Source organism: Rhinopithecus roxellana, chromosome 11 (assembly GCF_007565055.1).
Source record: "Rhinopithecus roxellana isolate Shanxi Qingling chromosome 11, ASM756505v1, whole genome shotgun sequence".
NCBI lineage: Eukaryota > Metazoa > Chordata > Mammalia > Primates > Cercopithecidae > Rhinopithecus > Rhinopithecus roxellana.
This window is the reverse complement of record NC_044559.1, coordinates 170,018-188,095: the sequence shown is the minus strand read 5'-3', so window position 1 is coordinate 188,095 and position 18,078 is coordinate 170,018. Positions and strand designations below refer to the sequence as shown.

The 18,078-nt window shown below is 37.3% G+C and overlaps 1 long non-coding RNA gene and 1 pseudogene across 3 annotated transcripts in view; both read left to right on the top strand.

Moving 5' to 3' along the window:
• LOC115900414 overlaps positions 1-6,421 on the top strand; it is a 52,552-nt pseudogene extending 46,131 nt beyond the window's left edge.
• Positions 6,422-8,219: 1,798 nt separating this feature from the next.
• Positions 8,220-18,078, top strand: part of LOC115900286 — a 46,625-nt gene continuing 36,766 nt past the window's right edge. For all 3 annotated transcript variants that reach the window (XR_004059943.1, XR_004059944.1, XR_004059945.1), the window contains exons 1-2: positions 8,220-8,256; positions 9,320-9,571. This is a non-coding gene — a long non-coding RNA (uncharacterized LOC115900286). The remainder of the gene's footprint in view (positions 8,257-9,319; positions 9,572-18,078) is intronic.

Below are 18,078 nucleotides of genomic sequence, written 5' to 3'. Positions count from 1 at the left end.
ATTCAAGGCTTTGCCTTCATGCTTAATTATTTCCTTAGACTAAATTTCTAGAAATGGAATTGCTGAGTTAAAGGATGACATTCCTTTTTAATGCTTGATTTTATACAGCCACCTATCTCTAGTGAGAATACAGCAGTGTATGAAATTATCTGCAAGGAACCTTTGCTAATTTAGGGCACATTTATTAAAGCAGTGCTATCACATCACGGAGTGAGTGTTTAAAACCACAGAAGTATTAATAGTTACACTCCTCCCCGCCTTTTTTTTTTTTTTTTTTTTTTTTTTTTTTTTTTTTTTTTTTTTTTTTGAGACGGAGTTTGGCTCTTGTTTCCCAGGCTGGAGTACAATGACGCGATCTCGGCTCACTGCAACCTCCCCCTCCCGGGTTCAAGTGAGTCTCCTGCCTCAAGCCTCCCGAGTAGCTGGGATTACAGGCATGCTCCACTATGCCCGGGTTTTTTTTTTTTTTTTTTTTTTCAGTAGAAAGAAACGGGGTTTCTCCATATTGGTCAGGCTGGTCTTGAACTCTCGACCTCAGGTTATCCACTAGCCTCGACTTCCCAAATTGCTGGGATTACAGGCGTGAGCCACTGTGACCGACCTACTCTCCTCCTCTTTCTTTTTTTCTTTTCTTTCTTTCTTTTTTTTTTGACAGAGTCTCGCTCTGTCGCCCAGGCTGGAGTGGAGTGGCACGATCTCCGCTCACTGCAAGCTCCGCCTGCCGAATTCACGCCATTCTCCCGCCTCAGCCTCCTGAGTAGCTGGGAGTACAGGCGCCCGCCACCACCCCTGGCTAATTTTTTGTGTTTTTAGTAGAGACGGGATTTCACCGTGTTAGCCAGGATAGTCTCAATCCCCCGACCTCGTGATCCACCCGCCTCGACCCCGCTAAGTGCTGGGATTACAGGCGTGAGCCACTGCACCCGGCCTCACTCTTCCTCTTTCTAATCACAAGGAGTATTTTAAATTTGTAGAAAATTTGAGTAGTATAAATTTGTAGAAAAATCTTCGGATACCAAGACGTAATCCATAGAAATTAATATGATTTAAACCAGTTAAGTATCACTGAAACATGACAATACTAGGATAGTCATAAAGCTATATTTGAGCTCGAGCTTTCTTTACTATTTTTTAATGTTAAAATGCAGCAAACATGTATGTAAAGAAGTTTTGTTGCTTTTTAAATGTAATATGTATATTTATAAAAACATACAAATCAGGCAATTCTGTTTTTCTAACATGTGAAAATTATTATGATATCATGAAAATTTTCAAATATATGGAAAACCTTGAAAGAACAGTACAATTAACATCCATATCCTACCAACTTAGACTAAACAATTGTTAACATTTTGTCATATTTGCTTTCTGTATATGTGTGTATTTTCCTCCCAAACATTTGAAAGAAAACTATAGACATCAACTACTTGACATCTAAAGACTTCATTATACATCACCTAAGAATAAGAACAGTGCCCTAAATAAACATAATAATCTTATCCCACCAAAGAAAATTAACACTATTTCCTTAATATCATATTGTCAATTCAAGATTCATGAATTACATTTGATTGTTCAGTCTTTTAATCTATTTCTACTTGAATTTTTATCTTACTTATTTAGTGATAAATGGGTTTGTATTTTTTTGCCTCAAGGTTCTCCCTGTCATGTCTGTTGTTGGTATGTAAACAATACTTACATGATACAGGAAAATTAATTTTGGACAAGATTCTGAAGTGAACCTATAGCAGACACAAGTATAGTTTGCTGTGTTTCAAAATCTTGCTTATTGTTGTGACCTCAACCTGAAAATTACGTAAATGAATAACTATTTGTTTTATAGGTTCATATCGAGGGATTTTTTAAAAATACTTTGAATCATTCTTGTTTTGTTTTCTTTTAGGAATTCTTTTAGTTGGACTCCCAGGGACTGGAAAGTCACTTCCTAAGCAGGAGAAGCTGATGTTCCTTTTTATTATGCTTCTAGATCCAAATTTGATGAGATGTTTGTGGTGTGGGAGTCAGCAGTATCAGAAATCTTTTTAGTACATTTTGATGTATCTTTCATACAATGCTAAATTTTGTTAATTTTAAGGGAAATGTGTATCTTCCCCTTTCTTCGATAATTACTTTTCTTTTTCCTTTTTTTAATTTCTATTTTTTGGGGCCTCTAGCTTTGCATGCTAATTAGTTTTGATAGCTAAAATAGCAATTGTGGGATCTTGATTTGGATAGCTTAATATATGAATTATCGAAAGAGCTAGTGGAAGTGCAAAATGAGGTTGGAGGCTACCAAAAATCTCTTAGTTTTTTTTTTTCATTTTATTTATCAATTTTATAGTATGGAATTAGGGAGTAATTAGCTTCAAACCTAATTGTATATGATATTTGTATATCTAGGAAGAATGAATGCCCAATTGCTTTTATTTCAAATCATTTTCTTTGGTATAGTTTTTTTTTTTCCTCCTAACGCTACTATTCTTAAATCAGTAAAAATTGATCTCCTTTTGTGTATTTTCTTACAATGAATATTTTTGTTGGCTTTTGACAGTTTTATGGAATTTCAATATTTATCTTGTTCAAAACAGTTAACTTCTTTCAGCTTATTCGAATCTTTTTTGTTGTCTTAGGGGAAGAAAAGCGAATGTTCCTTGTGTTACATTTATTGAGGAATTAGATTCTGTTGGTGGGAAGAGAATTGAATCTCAATGCATCCATATTTAAGGCAGACCATAAATCAACTTCTTGCTGAAATGGATGGGTAATTGAGTCTCCTTTTGTCTTAGAATGTGGTGATGCCTCCCAGCATTTGATATATGTAGAAGTGATCTTATGCAAATTATTTCCATAAGGCATTTCATATCTAGAGATATGAAAAATGTGATGTGTATAGGAAACAGAGTAGTCCCTCAAGCAAGAACTCAAGACAAGCTTTTTCTCTCATTATTGTATTGTTTTCACTACTAATTGGATATTTGAATATCAATTCATTTAATTTGTGGTATTTATATTATTTTTCATTTGTTGTTGTACTTAAGATAGAAAAACAGTGATTCAAGCTGAGACTAGCAGTCTATTTGAAGAAATACACTTGTTTCTACACAGTTTGTGACTAGCTTTTAATGTTGTGGCAGGTTTAAAGCTTACCTCAATGTTTATAATGTAAAAAGCAAGAGTTGATGTTGCTTTGAAAGAAGTGTCTTAAAAGTCAATATAAGACATTTTGAAACCACATAGGAAGCCCAGGAGCGAATAATTTGAGTTGGTATGCTTGAAAGTAATTTTTCAAAAATTAACCGGGCACCTAAACTTTTTATATTAGGTTATCTTTTCCTACATAGACCAGATAATTGTGAAGATATGTAGTCACAGATGACTGGTGGTATCAGTCTCTTTTCTTAGCAGGCAGATCACGAGGTCAGGAGATTGAGACCATCCTGGCTAACATAGTGAAACCCCGTCTCTACTAAAAATACAAAAAAAAATTAGCCGGGCGTGGTGGCGGACGCCTGTAGTCCCAGCTACTCGGGAGGCTGAGGCAGGAGAATGGCGTTGAACCTGGGAGGCGGAGCTTGCAGTGAGCAGAGATCGCACCACTGCACTCCAGCCTGGGTGACAAGAGAGAGACTCCATCTCAAAAAAGAAAAAGAAAGAAAGTAAATAGTCAGTGGCCTGTACCTAGAAATTGGGGAGAAAATTTTTCAAAATAAATAAAAAATAAAAATAAATTAGTCAGGTATGGTGGCATGTGCCTGTTGTTCCAGCTACTTGAGAGGTTGAGGCAGAAGGATCACTTCTTCCCAGAAATTTGAGGCTACAGTGAGCTATGAAGGTACTGGTGCACTCCAACTTAGGCCACAAAGGGAGTCCCAGTCTCAAAAAAAAAAAAAAAAACAAAAAAAACAAAAAAAAACAAAAAAAACTGTTTTGTGTAGAGCATTTCTACATGTGTGCTGTGCTTCAGTGTTAGTGAAAATATATTTTCCTATGTAGTTGTCAACCCAATGAAGGACTTATCATAATAGGAGCCACAAACTTCCCAGAGGCATTAGATAAGTAGGAATTGAAAGAGGATTTTTGTGAAGTGCTGTTTACATGCTACAAAATTATACTAAAAGAAGTCCATTGCAAAAGATCACATTATATGATTCCATTTATAGGCAATGTCCAGAATAAGCAAATCCACAGAGGCAAATTAGATTAGCTGTTACCAGAGGTTAGGGAGAATGGGGAATGGCTGCCACTGGATATGGGATTTCTTTGTGGGGATGGGAATATACTAAAATTAGATTGTGCTGATGGTTGTACAATTCTGAATATATTAAAAACCACTGAAGTATCCACTTTAAATTCTGTTATGTGAATTACATCTCAGTAAAACTGTTAAAATATTTCTTTGTTATATGTCACAAAAGTTTTATGTAGACAGCATTTTTAAAATAAATTCACTGTAGCATTATAACTAGGTTTAAAGTTACTATGAAAAAATTTTATTGTACAAGTTATTCATGTTTTTATTTGATCACTAGTTTGTCACTGCCTAAGACATTCCGTACAAGTCTAACCACACACTTAGATGTGTGCTTCTCATAATAGTTTTTTGTGGAATTATTTGTTCCTGAACCGAGGTGCTTCCATGCTTTTGTTTCTGAGGGGTAGGCTATCTAGGTATACACATGTATCTAAATGAGCCTTTGTTCTGCCTTCTGGTTATTGACACTGTTACTTGAGCCTTGTTTTAAAAGGAATTATCTGAATATTTACGTACAAAACTCCATCTGTTCTCTGGCTGCCCTTGGCTTCCCACTCACGTCATTAGGGTGTCAGTCCTATTGAATCTGAGCTTTAGCATCATCAGTTTATTAATTTATATTTTCCTTTTACATTATTCCTGTAGTACCTTAATACTTCCTGGTCGTTTTGACATGCAGGTTACAGTTCCAAGGACAGATGTAAAAGGTTGAACAGAAATTTTGAAATGGTATCTCAATAAAATAAAGTTCGATCAATATAAGTCTAATTCTATCGAAACAAACATTATCATTTCTATAAAGTAGTAATACACAACTCACCCTGTGTGTGCTCCTTTCAGGGTAAATGTATTAATATTAAAAGACCAGTTCATTTTTATCATCTGTTTTTTTACCATTAGTATGTTCATTTAAAAGTCCATTCCTTAGTTATTGTGTATCCAGGAGATTCTATTGTTTTGAACCCTGATTCTAAAGAAAGGTTTTTTTTAGAGTATTCAGACAGATAATATTTGAGGAAATATATATGTATATACATATTTTCTAAGATGAATGTAAAATGAAAAATAACAGAAAAAGCTTCAGCAACAGTAGCTCATGATATAGTCAGTATGGGGCCAAAAGAGAAGAATGCAAATTATAAAACAAAACATATGAAAATGTATTACCCATTTTAGAAATAAATGAAATTATTAAAGCTGCAGTAGTTTCAGAGATAGCTGGATCAATTCATTAAACTATATACGTTTCCTATAATTAGGGCACCTTTTATGTCCAAAGTAAGTATTTCCAGATGAAATTCAGAGAAAAAATGTCTAAACTATGGCTCAGAATAGCTATAGCTAGCTATTTTCTTTTTTTCCCTCAGAAGGTGAGTTTTTTGTTTTTGTTTTTTTGCGTTTGTGCTTTGTTTTGTTTCTGCTTTGTTTTGAGACAAAGTTTCGTTCTTTTTGCCCAGGCTGGAGTGCAACGGTGCGATCTCGGCTCACTGCAACCTCTGCCTCCAGGGTTCAAGTGATTCTCCTGCCTCAGCCTCCCAAGTAGCTGGCATTACAGGTGCACACCACCACAGTAAGCTAATTTTTGTATTTTTAGTAGAGACAGGGTTTCACCATGTTGGCCAGGCTGGTCTCAAACTCCTGACCTCAGGTGATCCACCTGCATCAGCCTCCCAAAGTGCTGGGATCACAGGCATGAGCCACTGCACCAGCCAGAATGTGAGTTCTTCGTGAAGAGCTTCCTTTGACCTGTTTTGGACTTTTAGTGTTGTGTTCTCTTTTTACATTAGCCATTGATCCAGAAATTATAGCTCGAGGTACCACTGGTTTTTCTGGAGCAGAGTTGGAGAATCTTGTGAACCAGGCTGCATTAAACGCAGCTGTTGATGGAAAAGAAATGGTTACCATGAAGGAGCTGGAGTTTTCCAAAGACAAAATAATAATGAGTAGGTTTCACTCTGCCTCCTGGGTTCACGCCATTCTCCTGCCTCAGCCTCCCCAGCAGCTGGGACTACAGGCACACACCGCCATGCCCGGCTAATTTTATATTTTTTTGTATTTTTAGTAGAGATGGGGTTTTACCGTGTTATCCAGGATGGTATTGACTTGCAAAAGTTAAATTTATTAAAATAAATCTTAAAATGTAGTTCTTTCATGAATTTTTTAGGTTAACCGCAAATCTTTTGCTCTCTTTAAAATTGTCTAAACTTTGTCAATTATTTTTTAAAATTCTGGCAAAATATACATAACATAAAATGGACCATCTTAACCACTTTAAAATGTACAACTTAGTGACATTAAGTACTCTTACAATGCTGTGCAAGCATCACTTCTATTTATTTCTGGAATTTTTTCATCATCTCAAACAGAGACTGTCTGTACCCATTAAATAATAAATCAACATCATCCCTCCCCTAGCTGCTAGTAACCTCTATTTTGCTGTCTGTCTCTATGAATTTGCCTATCGCAGGTACCTCATATAAGTGGAATCACCTGATATTTGTCCTTTTGTGTCTGGCTCATTTCACCTAACATAATATTTTTAAGAGTTATCTATACGGTAGCATGAATCAGTAATTTTTTAAATTTTTAGTTTTTATTTTTTTCAGACAGGCCTCACTCCATTGCCCAGCCTGGGGTGCAGTGGCTTGATTTTGGCTCATTGTAGCCTTGATCTCCTGGGCTCAAGTGATCTTCCCATCTCAGCTTCCTGAGTAGTTTGGATCATAGTTATGCGCCACCATGACCCAGCTAAATTTTTTGTAGTTTTTGAAGAGCTGGGGTTTCGCCATATTGCCTGGGGTGGTCTTGAACTCCTGGACTCAAGCAATCCTCTCACCTCAGCCTCCCAAAGTGCTGAGATTAAAGACGTGAGCCATCATGCCCAGCCAGTAACTTTATTTTTTTCTTATTGCTAAGTAATATTCTATTGTAGAGGTTTATCACATTTTATTTATCAGTTGATGGACACTGGGTTGTTTACAAGTTTTGACTATTATGAGTGATGTTGCTATGAACTCCATGTGGACATATGTTCCTCTTAGGTGAATATCCAGGAGTACAATTTTTGAGTCATAGGGCAACTGGTTTTAATCTTTTGAGGAACTATAAGACTGTTTTTCAAAGCAGCTATCCAATTTTACATTCCCACCAGCAGTGTATGACTGTATGAGTGTTCCAATTTCTCCACATCCTTGCCTGTACTTTTTTTGTGTGTCTTTTTGATTATGGGCATTATAGAGGTGTGAAGTGTTCTTATTGTGGTTTTGATTTGCATTTCCCTAATGACTAATGATGTTGAACATCTTTTCAGATGGTTAATGGCCATTTGTCTGTCTTCTTTGTTTTGTTTGTTTGTTTGTTTTGAAATGGAGTTTCACTCTTGTTGCCCAGGCTGGAGTGCAATGGCGCGATTTTGACTCACCACAACCTCCGCCTCCCAGGTTCAAGAGATTCTCCTGCCTCAGCCTCCCAAGTAGCTGGGATTACCGGCATGCGCCACCATGCCAAGCTAATTTTGTAGTTTTAGTTCAGATAGGGTTTCTCTATGTTGGTCAGGCTGATCTTGAACTCCCGACCTCAGGTGATCTGCCCACCTTGGCCTCCCAAAGTGCTGGGATTATAGGCATGAGCTACTGAGGCCGGCCACTGTCTGTCTTTTTTGGTAAAATACCTAATCAGATTCATTGACCATGTTTTAACTGATGGTCTTTCTGTTGTTGAGTTGTAAGACTTCTTTATATATTCTGGTGAAAAGTATTTTTAGTACTCTTTTATCATAAACTTTATTATAAATCTTAATGTTCTTTATTGTTTTGATGCTGTGCTTGTTCTTTTTTTAGTTTTAATTTTTTATATTTTTTGAGACAAAGTCTTGATCTGTCACCTAGGCTGGAGTGCAGTGGTGCGATCTCAGCTCACTGCAACCTCTGTCTCCAGGTTCAAGTGATTCTCATGCCTCAGCCTCTGGAGTAGCTGGGACTACAGGTGCGCACCACCACACCCAGGTAATTTTACGTATTTTTAATAGACTCAGGGTATCGCCAGGGTGCCCGGGTTGGTCTCTAACATCTGAGCTCAGGCAATCCGCCTGCCTTGGTCTCCCAGAGTGCTAGGATTACAGGTGTGAGCCACCAAGTCCAGCCTGTTTCTGTGTTTTACACTTTTATCTCATCAACCTCTTTGCCTTTTCTCAGGAATTTACCAACGGCAGCATATATTTTTTTATTTTAATCTTGGTTTTATAAATTGCTTCCTTGCCCAAAAGAAAAAAAAAAGTTGTTTTTATTACCCAACAATTTCCTAGCCCACTCATACCTACTACTTCCCTATAATCCACATTATCTCCTAAAGAAGGGATTGGAAGGATTTAACTTTACCTTGCTTGGGGAACTTTCTTTATGTTGGTGAGGAATTGCTTTCATGAAATTTTACTCAGTTGGGGAAACCAGGCAAAAGCAGGCCTGTTGCTGCTTCACTCAGAAACACTGGCCGGATTGAAAGGATTAGTAGACCCTCAGCAAATTTTCTAGGATACTAACAGCTGCCATCTCATTAATTGTCAGGGTTTCTTATAAATCAAAGGGGAAAATAGAACTTACATAACAAAAGATTCTGCTATAAAGGTGGCAAATATTTGACTAAAACTGGAATGTTTGTTCCATGTAACAAAACTAGAACCGAGTTTCTGCCTTTCTCATTCCCCTTACGTTTTTATTTTTATTTGTGTATTTATTTTTTGAGGCAGGGTCTCACTCTGTCATCCAGGCTGATATGCAGTGGTGTGATCTTGGCTCTCTGCAAACTCCACGTCCTGGGTTCGGGTGATCCTCTCACCTTAGCCTACTGAGTAGCTGGGATCACAGGTGTGTGCCACCATGCCCAGCTAATTTTTTGTAGAGACAGGGGTCTTCCTATATTGACCAGGCTGGTCTCAAACTCTTGAGCTCAAGTGATCTGTCCACCTTGGCCTCTAAAAGTGCTAGGATGACAGGCATGGGTCAGCATGCCTGGCCACATTTTCATTTTTTATTTGACAAATGCCTTTTTCCCTTTATGTTGTGCTTCCAGGTGTCACTCTGGAAGTGTCACTCTGGAAGTGTCAATTTGAAATGACCACACACCGAATTGTGAAGGTTATTGAGGACACCCATCTCATGAATGAGAAAGCTCAGGAAGTCTGAGCAGATGACTCTGGAAGCAAGAAGGAGGAAAGATAAACTTCTCTTCCTTCCATGCTGATTCTCCCCATTATTTCAACGTACACTACAAAAACCACAGATGAGCATCATTTGTTTAACTACAAGAAGAAAAATATTCAAGGTAAAGTAATTGTGAAGGGAATTGTTTTCCAAAAGCCAATTATTCTATGGGCAAATTTCAGCATATACTAGATGAATAACAGGTGTAAGGTTAGATCTCATGGTTTTGATTTGCATTTTCCTGAGGATTAGTGACGTTGAACTTTTTTTTATGTACTCATTGGCTGTGTTTATTTTATTTTGTTGAGAAGTATTTATTAGGTTCATTTTGCCAATTTTTAAATTATTTGAGTTTTTTTATTTAAACAAAAATATTCAAGATAAAGTAATTGTGAGGGAAATTGTTTTCCAAAAGCCAATTGTTCTATTGGCAAAGTTCAGTATATGCTAGATGAATAATAGGTGTAAAGTTAGATCTCGTGGTTTTGATTTGCATTTTCCTGAGGATTTGTGACATTGAACTTTTTTTTTTTGAGACGGAGTCTCGCTCTGTCGCCCAGGCTGGAGTGCAGTGGCCGGATCTCAGCTCACTGCAAGCTCCGCCTCCCGGGTTTATGCCATTCTCCTGCCTCAGTCTCCCGAGTAGCTGGGACTACAGGCGCCCGCCACCTCGCCCGGCTAGTTTTTTCTATTTTTTAGTAGAGACGGGGTTTCACCGTGTTAGCCAGGATGGTCTCGATCTCCTGACCTCGTGATCCGCCCGTCTCGGCCTCCCAAAGTGCTGGGATTACAGGCTTGAGCCACCGCGCCCGGCCTGAACTTTTTTAATGTACTCATTGGCCATGCTTATTTTATTTTGTTGAGAAGTATTTATTAAGTTCTTTTGCCCATTTTAAATTATTTGGTGTTTTTTTGTTTGTTTGTTTTGTTTTTTGCTACTGAGTTGTATGAGTTTCTTATTTTGGGTATTAAACCCTGGTCGTATGCATAGGTGGCAAATAGTTCTTCCGTTCTATAGGTTGTCTCTTGATTCTAAAGAGGCCTTTTTGATGTAATCGTATTTGTTGATTTTTGTTGTTGTTGTCTGTGCTTTTGAGGTTTTATCCATAAAATCCATGCCTGGACCAATGTCATGAAGTATTTCCCCTATGTTTTCCTTTAGTAGCTTCATAATTTTTGGTCTTGCTTTTAAGTCTAATCCATTTTGAGTTGATTTTTGTGTATGGTGAGAGATAAGGATCTAATTTCATTCTCTGCAAAAGTATAACATTCCTACCTTTGAAAAATTAGAGGTGAGGCGCGGTTGTCTCACGCCTGTAATCCCAGCACTTTGGGAGGCTGAGGTGGGTGGATCACAAGGTCAAGAGATTGAGACCATCCTGGCTAACACGGTGAAACCCCGTCTCTACTAAAAATTTAAAACACACACACACACACACACAATTAGCCGAGCATGATGGCTCATGCCTGCAGTCTCAGCTACTTGGGAGGCTGAGATAGGAGAATTGCTTCAACTCGGGAGGCAGAGGCTGCAGTGAGCCAAGATCGCACCACTGCACTCTAGCCTGGGCAACAGTGTAAGACTCCGTCCAAAAAAAAAAAAAAAATGACCAATTAGAGATAAATGAGTGGAACATTTGCTTTTGGATTTTATAAATGGGATAATTTATTCAAATGGTAAGTACAATTAAATATTGTGGGCTTAGAAGTCAAACATAGTTATCTTTAAATCTTGACTCTACCTGTCACTTACTATTGTGCAACATTGGACAATTTATGTAATTCTCTGAGTTTCACCATGGCAAACTTAGAGAGTCAAAAATGAATCTTAAATGAGGGAAGGCTCTTTGTACATTGTGGAGCACAGAATAACTACTTAGTAACTATTAATTGAGGTAACAATAAATATTAATAGTAGTATTACTACTACTATTATAGCAGTATAGTAGTAGTTTCTAAGAAATTTCAATTATTTAGTGCCTTGAAAGATAAGAAAAAATTTCTTCACTACTATTACTATTAAATTACTACTAGTATTATGGTAGTAACAGTATTACTATAAACAATAGTAGTAATACTACTACTATAATAATGACTAATGTTATTGTGAGTATTGGGTTACTTTTTAAGTTTGGTTAAGAAGCTTGGTAAACCCAGAGCTTTTACGACTAGGAGCATTACTGTTTTAAATGTTTAATTATTTTCAAAATTTCTCAATAGAAACACTGTCTCTCTTAAGGCCGGCTCAAAGTGTCTAATGTATTCAACCACATACAAAATAATGTTTGGAGATGAAATTGAACTGAATTTGTCAGAGTAGAAAATCTGCCTTCTGAGACATGTAGGACATTGTAATGAGGCAAAATTTGGCTCCAATTTTCTGGAATTAAGTGAATTGAGTAAAGTACCCAAGTCACCATTTTCAGTCAAGAGAAAATATACACTTTGGGATAAGGGAGTGGTAGAGAATCATGCTATTCTTCTGCCACTTAATATAAACAAATTTAAAATAGAAGGTAATCTGTCTCAGAGATTAAGTCAAGAAGCACCTTAACAACAGAATTATTCTAAAATGATTTCCTTGATGATCAATTTAAAAATCAAGTCATTGCGGTAATTGAAATTGCAATGCATAACACATAGTGGTGGTGGGAGCTGCTGAGTTTCAGAGGACTAACAGTACCATCATGACACTCAATCTATGCCCTGATGATAGGGTTGCCCAGGGTGGTGAGGAACTGGTGTATTCATGCTGACCTTGTTGGAAACAAATGAGTTCTAAGAAATTTCAATTATTTAGTATCTTGAAAGATAAGAAAAAAAATTACTTTAAAACATTGAATTGCAATTAGACATATAAATATGTGACTTTTTTTTTCCCTCAATCATTACTCTGTTTTGCAGTTTGGACATCTAAACTTCAGAATACAGGCAATTCTTGGCCAGGCGCCGTGGCTCACGCCTGTAATCCTAGCACTTTGGGAGGCCGAGGCAGGCGGATCACGAGGTCAGGAGATTGAGACCATTTCAGCCTATATAGTGAAAACCCGTCTCTACTAAAATAAAAAAAATTATCTGGGCATGGTGGCGCATGCCTGTAATCCCAGTTACTTGGGAGGCTGAGGCAGGGGAATCGCTTGAACCCCAGAGGCAATGTTGCGGTTAGCTGAGATCAGGCCACTGCCCTCCAGCCTGGCAACAGAGCAAGAGTCTGTCGAAAGAGAAAAAGAGGCCGGGCGCGGTGGCTCAAGCCTGTAATCCCAGCACTTTGGGAGGCCGAGACGGGCGGATCACGAGGTCAGGAGATCGAGACCATCCTGGCTAACACGGTGAAACCCCGTCTCTACTAAAAAAATACAAAAAATTAGCCGGGCGAGATGGCGGGCGCCTGTAGTCCCAGCTACTCGGGAGGCTGAGGCGAGAGAATGGCGTAAACCCGGGAGGCGGAGCTTGCAGTGAGCTGAGATCCGGCCACTGCACTCCAGCCTGGGCGACAGAGCAAGACTCCGTCTAGAGGAAGAGAGGAAGGGAGGAAGGGAAGGAGGGAGGGAGGGAGGAAGGGAAGGAGGGAGGGAGGGAGGAAGGGAAGGAGGGAGGGAGGGAGGAAGGGAAGGAGGGAGGGAGGGAGGAAGGGAAGGAGGGAGGGAGGGAGGGAATTCTTACTAGATCAGGCCACAGAGTTCTTAAATTCTGGAATGAAATGTGTGCGGTCTTATATATTCTCAAGCAAAGTACTGTATGGTACTTCTGTGAAACTTCATGGTTTTAATTCCATGATATGAGAGAGGTATAGGCGAAGAGTTTGACCTGGATTCTTTTGTAGACTGCTCTATTTTAGTTAGGCTTACTAGTGTGAATTAGCTGTAAAATGTATCTCTGGAGAGCTGAATGACTTTGATAGTTGAATGAGGGACTTTTAATATTGACGTTTTGGAAGTGGATCAACACCTACAAAGAACAACAATTTTCTTTTCTTTAATTAATATAAGCCTGCCCCATCTGTTAACATCTTACTACTGCTTTTGAGAGCTACTTAGCATTGCTCCTAGTCAGTGACAATGAGGTGAGAGTATTAGTTAAAATGGAGAATATTAGCTCTGCTTTTAGATTTTAGAGAAAACGCCATACTGTTTTCCCTGGCTCTACTAATTTACATTCTCACCTACACTGTAAAAAGTAGTCCCTTTTCTCTGCATCCTCTCCAGCATTTTGTTATTTTTTGTCTTTTTGATAATAGTCATTGTAACTGGGTTAAGATGATGGCCCGTTATAGTTTTGATTTGCATTTCCCTAATGATTAATGGTGTTGGGCATTTTTTCATATACTTGACCATTTGTATGTCTTCTTTTGAGATATGCCTATTCAGGTCAAATGCCCATTTTTAATCAAATTATTACTATTTTTTATTTTGAGTTCCTTGTGTTTTCTGAATATTAGTACTTTGTCTGAAGCTTGCAAATATTTACTCCCATTCTTTGGGTTGCTTATTCCCTCTGCTGATCATTTCCTTTGCTGTGAAGATTTTTTTTTATATAGTCCCATTTGTGTATTTTGTTTTTGTTGTCTATGTTTTTGAGGTCTTACCCTTAAAACCTTTACCTAGACCCAATGTCCTGAAGCAATTCCCTTTTCCCTTGTTTTTTCTTCTAGTAGTTTTATAGTTTTGGGTCTTACATTTAATTCTTTAATCCATTTTGAATTGATTTTTGCATATGGTAAGAGTTAGAGGTCTAGATTCTAGAAATCCTGCTGAGTATTTATTCAAAGGAAAGAAAATTAGCATATCAAAGAGATATCTGTCCTCCTATATTTATTGCAGTACTAGTCCTGAGAGCCAAGATATGGAGTCAACCTAAATGTCCATCAACAGATCAACAGATAAGGAAATGTGGTCTATATATGCAACAGAATACTATTTAACCATAAAAAAGAATGAAATTCTGTCATTTGCAGCCTACATAGATGAACCTGGAGGACATTGTATTAAGTGAAATAGATCAGTCACATAAATATAAATACTGCATGTTCTCACTAATATGTGGGAGCTAAATATGTGAATGCATAAAAATAAAGAACAGAATTATGGTTATTAGAGGCTGCAGAGTAGGGATGAGGGAAACATAGTGAGGGGTTGGTCAATGGATAAAAAATTGTAGTTACATAGGAGGATAAATTCCAGTGTTCTATAGCACTGTAGGATGAATATAGTTAACAGTAATGTATGGTACATTTTCAAAAAGCTAAAAGAATTTTTAATATTCCCAACACAAAGAAATAAGAAATGTTTAATGTGATGGATGTAATTACCCTGACTTGATCATTACACATTATGTACATGCATGAAAATATCACTCTGTATCCCATAAATATGTACAATTACTACATGTCAACTAAAAGTGAAAGAAAAAAAATGAAGGATAATTAAGTTACCATCTGAATGACATTTGGGCAACTAAGTATTTTATGGGCTACCTTCCCTTTCCACAATCATTGATTTAGGTTATTAATATTTCATCATGATTTCATGATTCAATTCAGAGGAACTAAATCATCTATTTTAGAACTACAGGAAAAAAGTTAGAAGACAACTGATAATTATTAAATATTGCAATGTATGTAATAAAAGATAAATATTATTGTTCACCTACAAACTATATTGCGATCATTAATTTTAGTCCAGTGATTGTTTTGTATCAAATGCTAATTATAGGTATGAATTCTGCAAACAGTTTTGATTTACTCATGACTATTCTTGTTATAAGATTGGGCTAGCTATAGCAGAGCTGGTTGATGTGAAAATACAGTCTGAACCTTGTTGAAAACTGGTCTGTAGTTTTGAGGGAATATCTAAATTGGCCAATAACTTTGCAGGATTAAATTTTATTTTCATGTGGGTTGGTTGATATTTCTTAGCCCTTAGCCAGCTTGTATCTATGGAGTTCATTCAGGAAAACTGTTAGGCAAGAAATAGGATCCATGATTTGGGCAGAATTGTGGCAGCGACAGGACTACTGTTTTTCTTGCTTATAGATATTATTCAAATATTTCACAATAGATAGATGGAGTTGTGCTATTCCAATAACTCGGAATTACGAACTGTTAAGAGGCTCTGCAAGGAGTATGTCTGTGTGAAAGAGCTATGGGCTTGTCATTATGTCCTCAGTGGAGACTTGGATGACTGAATTCCCAAATGAATAGATGATACTGTAGGCCAAGGTGACCATGAAAATAATTTGTTGTTTCTCCTGACATTTGACCCCAAAGTTGACCATTGAGTGCAAAAGAAATTTAATGAGTGATGATTTTAGTCAAAAAAATTATTATGGAAGTTTTATGCTACATTTTCAAATTGCTTTATCTGATTTCCATTCTTAACAATAACTTAATAGCTTTGATTATGTCTTTTAAAGTACCTGGAAGTCTTTTTTAATCAAAGAGATCAGATGTTAATGCTCATATTTCTGGGAAAGGACTGTTCTTGGAATGCTTACTATTACCTGTGACTTGACTGAGGGGGAAACTGATCTAAAACATGAGTGAATGTAGAGAGTGGCACACTTCAGGCCTCTGGAGATAGCTCTTGAAATTGAGATGAGACCTCATTCTCTCCCAATATGTAAGAGTTGCCTGAGAGTAAGTGATTTAAAGTCCAAATAAATGTAAGCTTTATGAGACAGTGGTTCCCAAGAGTTTCCATTATAAAACTCCCTTATTAACAGAATAATCAATTTTGATTTTAGTATTCATTAATTGATGAAATCCACAACAGAAAACCTCCATGAATTCAGTAACATTTTAAAGTAAATTTATGTAATTTATTCTTTATGTCTGTTATATTGTCTATAAATCATACCCCTTCTTTTAGTTCTTCACTGGCCTTTGGAATAAAATAAAATTCTTTTTTTTTTTTTTTTTTTTGAGACAGAGTCTCACTCTGTCGCCTAGGCTGGAGTGCAGTGGCCGGATCTCAGCTCACTGCAAGCTCTGCCTCCCAGGTTCACGCCATTCTCCTGCCTCAGCCTCCCGAGTAGCTGGGACTACAGGCGCCTGCCACCTCGCCCGGCTAGTTTTTTGTATTTTTTAGTAGAGACGGGGTTTCACAGTGTTAGCCAGGATGGTCTCGATCTCCTGACCTCGTGATCCGCCCGTCTCGGCCTCCCAAAGTGCTGGGATTACAGGCTTGAGCCACCGCGCCCGGCCAATAAAACTCTTTATCATAACCTTCAAGGTGCTGAGACCCATCCTCTGCCTACCTCAGTGATCTTGTTCTCCCATCCCATTCCTTCTTTCTCTCTGTATGCTTCAACCACACAGGTCTCATTTCTGATCCTTGAAAATATCAAGGTTATTCCAAACTCTATACCTTTGTCCTTGTTTTTACTTCTACTTAGAATGCTTTTCCTCATCATTGCAATAGAGAAGACAATGGTTGGATCTCATTGTCATGTAATCCTTATTTCAGAGAGGCCTTCCTGACCACCCAATCTGAACTAGCCTTCTCTACTTGAAATAACTCTATTGCCACTTCACTTATTGATAGCCTACTACATAGTAACAAAAAAAGTTGAATATCCTTTTATTAGCTAGAAAAAACCTAGCGAGGGTCTGTTTATTAACAGTGAATAGCGCTATCTCCCTTATTTGAGAAGTAGGTATATGTTTTCCTATACTCTAAAATTGCCCATTTTTACCTAAGATTGTGTAGAAAGACATTCTATCAAGTATTCTTTCTTTACATTTGGAAATTTTCTCTGTAATAAGTAAATGGGGAAATGGATTTTCCAATTTATTACTCTAAAATTGAACATTTGGAAGAACTATTGCTAATCCTGGCATTAAATTATCTGGGGATATTATACTACCTGATGAATTTTTTTAAGGAAAGAAAAAGGATTATCATGTTGGCTTCAGAATTTATAAATTAAGTTACACTAAATTCTTAAGGTGTTAGAAAAATAATCTATATCCTATATTGTTCTGGAGCCAACTTGCTCTGGCTCATGTAAGTTCTGCTTGTTAATTTCCAGGAACTTTGCAAACAGGTTGATTTTGCATGAAAGCTTGAAATTGGCCATGGTGGGAGTATTTACATCATTGAAATTGGCAAATGCTACATACCATGACTTCCTCCGCTTTTCTCCACCCCAGTCAGACAACCAGAATACCAGCATATCATTGTATATAACTAAAATTTCAGAAGCTGAATTATTAAGCTATATGTAATGTCCACTCAGTGATGACAAAGGAATATGGATAGCTCAAATTAGTCAAGTTACCTTTATGGGTGTTTGGATTTAAAAAGCCACACATGTTGGGCACGGAAGAAAAAGATTTTCAAAAATAAACTATTTGTATGCAGAGACAGATAGTAAAGATAAAAAAAATCATGATCTTTGTGTTTGCTTCTTATATAAGTCAGGCTGCTGAATTATTTCAAAATATGTTTAAAATATATACTCTGGGCTGAGCAAATGGCTACCTTCTGGTACTTGTGTTATCAGCTTTCCCCAACTCTAATACTAATAACAGAGCTCAACTAACTGATTTTATATGCATTATATCTTAGTTAGAGTGAGTGTCTTAGACCATTTCCTTGGGGAAAGAAAAGGATTCAAAGAAGAGTTCGC